At 40.6% G+C, this 6,495-nt stretch overlaps 1 protein-coding gene and 1 pseudogene across 2 annotated transcripts in view; one reads left to right on the forward strand and one right to left on the reverse strand.

Moving 5' to 3' along the window:
- The window catches only part of Atrn (attractin), a 195,647-nt gene that overhangs the window by 85,491 nt on the left and 103,661 nt on the right, over positions 1 to 6,495 (forward strand). The gene's annotated exons all lie outside the window — the stretch shown is intronic.
- On the reverse strand, positions 2,937 to 4,341 carry LOC105742562 (annotated as a pseudogene).

Consider the following 6,495-nt stretch of genomic DNA (forward strand, 5'->3'; position numbering starts at 1 on the left):
TCTTTCTTTCTTTCTTTCTTTCTTTCTTTCTTTCTTTCTTTCTTTCTTTCTTTCTTTCTTTCTTTCTTTCTTTCTTTCTTCATTATGTTATTCAGACTGGCCTGGACTGAAACTCTGGGTGATATTCCTGCTTCAGCTTCCTGAGTGCTGGGATTATAGGTGTGCGCCACCATGCCTGGCATGAACTGCTATCTTTAGTCCACATAGTTGGGAAAGTTTCAGTATCTGGCATTGTTTTGTTTTCTTTTTGGGACACCGTCCCACTGTGTAGTTTAGGCTGGCCTTGGACTCACCTTGTAGCTAGCTTAGGCTGTCCTCAAATCTATATTTGAGTTATAAGTGTGTGTGACCATACCTGGCTCTGAGATTATTTCTCTTCTGTAAAATGAGGTGGTAGGATAAGGGGTGAGTTTCTTAATACCTAAAGTTCCTTTTCTGGCTGAATTTTAGCAATCTTATACCAAAAAAGGTCTTTAATTTATATTTATATGAAACTTGTACTACATTTACTTAACATTCTCCATTTAAGAAGGACTTGAAAGCATAGTTCATGATTTCTTTATGCACTGTTCTTGGCAAATCCATACAGCTTATTAAAACTGCACACATTTTAACAGAAAGCAAGCTATCTCTGAAAAATAATCACTTTCAATACTAATAATGCTAAATCTCCAAACTAGATATCCTGTTCATTTTAGATATTTTCTTGCTCTTAATTCTGATACTGATTCTATCACCTTTGCCCTGACTGCTCAATCAAGCTAAGAGGTCGTCCTTTCAGTTGCCTTCTCCTTCATTTTTCCGTTAGTTGATAAATGACTGAGACTGATAGTTGCATTTTCAAAATGTCTCTCAGGTAAAAGTGGCCCAAGCTCTGTCTCATTGCTGCTGTGTTAGTTCAAAAGCCCCATAAATTCTAATGAGATGTTTATGATGGTCAGGTCAGGTTACTCCTCTACCAGGTTCTCCTTTCCCCATACCACAGATGATGCTATTTTCTTTGCCTAAAGCACATGTATTTTCCTAATATGATGTTTGTTTGTTTTGAGACAGAGTCTTGCTAGTGGTGCTTAGGCTGACCTAGAACTATGTAGCCTAGGATGGATTTGAACTCATGATCCTCCTGCCTCAGCTTCCCAAGTGCTGGGATTGTAGGCATGTACCAGGTGCAGGGCCTTAATATAAAATTAAATTATTTCAATTTTATACACAGATTTAAAGTAGATTTATGCTTTTCTTCAGTACAGTTATCTGTAGCACTGAGATGGCACAAACAGTGCGTGGAGGTCTTGCAGTAGATTGGCTGATATTGAATTATTCTTTTACACACCGCTGCCATTGGGGGAAAGACAGTTGTGCATCTCCTTCCTCTCATTGCTAGGTAGCCAGAGAAGCCACATAGCTCTTCAGAGGATAACTGAGTTTTTTCTGTCCACTTAGGCATGTCACTCCTAGACTGTGTTATTATCAGGAACTGCAGCCCCTCCATAATCTCATTTCTGCATATTCTACATTCCAGCCAACCCCTTCTGTGGTAGATGTTGTTGGTGCATTGCCCAGAGCTCTTTACTTTCACCTGCATCAGTCCTGAGCAAACCAGGATATTTGTTCATAGCAGCCCACAGCCAGTGACTGACTAACATGGAATAGATGAGCCTGATGCTGCTTCTGCATGGGAAAATGGTAGTGCTGTTCTTACTACCAAGCTCCCCTTGGGATTGAGCCAAAGCTAGACCTCAGCTGAGATCTCCTTTTTTGCTTAGCTTCTCTTTCTATATCTTATTTGTCTCACTTCGTGGCCTGTTTGTCCAGAGAGCATTGCCTGGATTAATCACTTGCCCAGGCATCTCATCTCAGGTCAGGCATGATGGCACATACCTACAGTCCCAGCTACTTGGAAGGCTGATGCAGGAGGATTACAAGTTCAAAGCCATTCTGGGAAATTCAATTTAGCAATACTTTGTCTCAAAATATAAAAAAAAAAACTGGGGGTGTAATTTAGGGGTAGAGCATTTGCTTAGAATACATGAGACCCTAGATTCAAATCCAGTAGTGGAAACATAAACCCATGTGCATGTCCACATACATACACATGCATGTGGGCATGTATGTGCATGTGGACACACACATATACCTTCTGATACTGCTTGTAGGGGACCTTACCAGATACACTTTCCAAATTCTTGAAGTGTAGGGATCTGTTAGTCTTACTGCGAATGGTTCTACCTGGGGAGACATGGCGGCAGGAATGAGAAAGACAAGAAGACAAAAGGCTGGGCTAGGTGGTTGCTAGTCCACCTGATGGGCAAGATTAACTCAATGCACAACAAAAGGATCCTTTATTTATACCTTTGCAAAGTTTGTATCACATGACACAAGGTTGCCTGGCAACTAATAGCTGGCCTGAACCAGACAGGATGTTTTTTCTCAGGACTGAGGTAGCTTGTTTACTTTAGGCACTGAGGCCCAGTCCCACCTACACACATTTGATCCATTTCCTAGTTTCCTGCGGCTCCCAACATTTAAGTTTTTCTCTCAGTACTCTAGATCTGGCAGTCTTTGGGCCTCAGAAAAGTCCATCAGTTCTATCTTACTTTCTCTCCCATTCTGTCCAGCAGTTATCCCTTTTTTCATTTTACAAATCTCCATGACACTTTCTTCTGTTTTCACTCTTAGCCCATGGTTTTGCTTCCTATTTGTATTTTAAAAAAATATTTACATTATTTTATTGCTTTTTATATAACAAAAAGTTCTAAATGATATGTAGACTCCATCTAGTAAAATATTAAATTGAAATCCACTGTTCAAGACTGTTTATGGCTGAATGTATGTGACACTCAGTGTACAGCATGTGTGAGAAGTCCTTTCTTGTCATTTGGTTCTTGCTGCTGTCATCTATGTTATCTTTCAGAATGTGAAAGAATCCATCTGATGTTTCAGTAAATATCAAATTGACCCCTCCACAAATGTTTCTGTGGACCAGAGATCCAGCAAAAAGCAGTTTTTGTGAATGATTCCGAAATCAAGTGTATCTTTCTTTGGTCCAGTGAGATGATGTCAGGAGTGCTATTTCCACTGCTGGTTACAACTCCTGTCTCATTCCTGCTCCTGGATGAATTAACATGAGTACTGCTTTCATGGGAGCTAGTAGTGGGGACAGACATACTGCTTGCTGTTAAGAGTTAGGTGAGACTATCCAAAAACGTAGGAAGATAGTATTGCCAGAAATCAACTGGAATAAGAAAGAAAATCCAGACCTGGAATATCTGATGACATGCTTGACATTGGTGCATGGTGGGATGGCACTGAGTGTTCTGTTAATGAGGGCGGAATAGCAGCAAGATCAACTGAAGTCCCACTAGGCAGCCATGTAGGAGATGGCTGATACATGAAAACCACTTTGGTTGGGCTGCTTTGTGTTTCTGACATAAAGATGTGTTCAGTGGTTTTTTTTGTTTGTTTGTTTGTTTTGTTTTTCCTTCCCTCACTGGCTGCAGTAACTGAACAAAGTTTACTAAGGACATTTGAACTTTCTGTTTTGTACATGGTTGGATGGGTACTTCCATAGCTTCTTTCTTTGGTCTCATTGGACACCAAGAATCATCCTCTTGGAATTTGATCTCATTCACATCAGAACAGTCATTGAGAATTTCCATAAAGGCCCATATAGCATTAGGCTTTCATGGGCAGCTTTTTTGTTACACACAGAACAAATCCAGGTATATTTCTTACCATTAATTTGTAGATAAAAGGCAGCACTGAAATGCTGCAGATGTGTACACATCACTGCATAGTGTGAGATTGTTAGTCACATTTTTCCTAGAGGGCATGTCAAGGACACCAAACACTAGTTTTAGCAATTTCACTATCAGGATCTGTGATGTTTTTCTTTAATTAGTGCTCTGGAATTATCAGGGTTTCTAACATCTTTCATTTTTAATCTCTGCAATAACATGACTGATGTCAGTTGTTCTACAAAATACACAACATGGCATAAGTATTTCCAATTTTGGATGCTCAAGAAATGGAAATCTGGTTTGGTACAATTGAAGACAACCTAAATAAAGATGTAACATTCAAGGGGTGTCCAGGGTGCTTCTGCTCAGTCCCATTTCTTCAGGTGGCAGTACATAGCCAGGCATCTGAAACAGCTTCCCATTCACTCTCCTCCACTCCATTTACTTTTATATACAGACTATTGGGAGAGTTACTATCTTGAAGACAGCTTGCCTCTGCTAGGCCGTCTCAGCTGAACATGATGAACTGTATAAAGGGAGTCCTATGTTCCCATTAGGTGAGGTCAGGTCCAGACTTCGCGGAGCTTTTACTTTGGTCTGTCATTGTTTACCAGACCACTGAGGATGGTGGAGAAAGTGGCCTGTAGTGTGGGAAGTCATTATGTTCTAGCCATCACTCAGGGGCTTGTGAGAAATAACTGTAGCTCTATGGAAGACATCTATTTCTAAATTGAAGAAGTTTGTCTTTGTTTGTCTGCTGTCCAGGACTTAGAAGTAGTTATTTAATGTTCTGTTATTTCTCAGAGGAGGTAGAATTTGTTTCTTGGAATTTCTTATGTTATATTTTATCAGTACTGTTCTTGTCTTATATTTGTTTCTCTGTGACCTGAAAAATTGACTCTTTGCATAAGTATCTCTAAGAGTTCACCTTAGCTTGATTGTAGGACCCAGTCAGCCCTTAGGTATCTCTAAGCTGTTAGGGCCAACAAGCTGACTGAGGAGGAGCAAAACGCACTCAGATATAGATCCAGCATCCTGCATGTTACTTGAAAGAGATGTGGTTTGGAGCATCTGGAGACCTGTTTTTCTGCTTTCCGGGTTTTCCTTCTTTCTCAAGATGACAGGTACTTAAGGTGTTTGTGTGTGCTTGGAAGTCCTTAGGAAACACCATTCACAACCAAAATTCTGTCAGATTGTTACAATTTTTTTCTGGATGGATTTAAGTCATTTTTACTTTTGATAAAATGCAGCATTGTGTCTTTACTTCATAGCAAGACAGAAAAAGAGGGAGACAGAGGAAGAGGAAGAAAAGGGGAAGGACAGGGAAAAGAATGAGACTGATTGACAAATCTTCAGGCTTCCTGGTAGGAAAGCAAGCCAATAAAAGGGGGAAACACCTGGCCTTAGACTTCTTCATGGCAACATTCAATGCCTGAAGCATTTGAGGGAGCAGTGCCTGTAAGAAATGATGGGCCTCACACATTGGACCAGCCAAGAGGTCGTTCACCTGTAAAGGTAGCAAGCAGATGTCTTAAACATGAGGCAACTCAGGGAAGGGTATACATGTGAATGCTACTGTAAGTAATACCACTTGAAGTGGAAGCTATCCAATTCAGAATTGAAGAGCTCAGGAGGGGAAGTTGTGGTAAGAGGACTGTGAAGAGATTCCCTCAGTTTAAATATGGATTGACAGCCAAGAAACAACAGAATTACAAAATGGAATGTGAGTGTGATGAACATTAATGTTGTGCAAGTTAACAAAAATTGGAGGCCAGCCAAATAGCTCAGCAGATTAACAAGCCTACAATCAGGCCAGGTGCAGGACTGGGGGTTCGATCCATGCTGGCCCCACTCCCGGGGTGCACTGAGATGGTTTGGTGGCGCATGCCTGTAATCCCAGCACTTGGGAGGCTGTAAGCAGGTGGATCACTGCGAGTCTGATCTAGTAGTGAGACCCTGAACACCCTTTCTATAGATCCTTCCCTAAAAATACAAAAATCCCCCAAAAACCAAAAATTGGAAAATGAGATTGGAAATATTAATATCAAACTTTTCAATTATCAAAGCAGGAAGTACATTCTGTCCAAAATTGTGTATAATTTTTCAAAATGCACATGGATTATTTTTGGGGCTGGGGAGATGACTCAGTAGAATAAGCGCTTGCCTGTCAAGTGCAAGGGCCTGAGTTCAATCTCCAGTTCCACCAAAGAAAGAAAAAAGACAAAACAAAAAAAAAGCATAGACATCTAAATTATTTTAGTCTATACAATAAAATATTTAATAAAACTAGTTGCCAAATAACTAATTATTAAATTAAAGTCAAAGTCTAAGTAATTATTCACATACTTTTTATTCTTTTTTTTCTGTACTTAGGACAGGGGATAACTGCATAGATAGGACTCATAGTGATCCTCCTGTTTACAGCCTCCCAAGCACTGGGATTATGGCCTGCCACCATGCCCAGTCTCAATCACAGTCTCAGCATGCTCTGGGTGTATGACAGGCATAACAGGCCCAGGAATCAAACTCCAGGCTCCTGCATCTGCCTAAGCAGGCACTTTAATCTGCTGAGCTATTTTCCCGGCCCTTAAAAACTTGAGAATTTTTTGTTTTCGATTGGCATGGGCTGTCTTAAGTGCAGGTCTGGTGTGGAGTGTGGGTGGAACTGGGGATCAAACTGCCGACCCCTGAACCTGTCTGAGCTTGTCCGAACAGGTACTTTTAACAACTGAGCTAACCACACTTTTTTTTTTTTTTT

The sequence above is a fragment of the Octodon degus genome, unplaced genomic scaffold (genome assembly GCF_000260255.1).
Source record: "Octodon degus isolate 3935 unplaced genomic scaffold, OctDeg1.0 scaffold00060, whole genome shotgun sequence".
NCBI lineage: Eukaryota > Metazoa > Chordata > Mammalia > Rodentia > Octodontidae > Octodon > Octodon degus.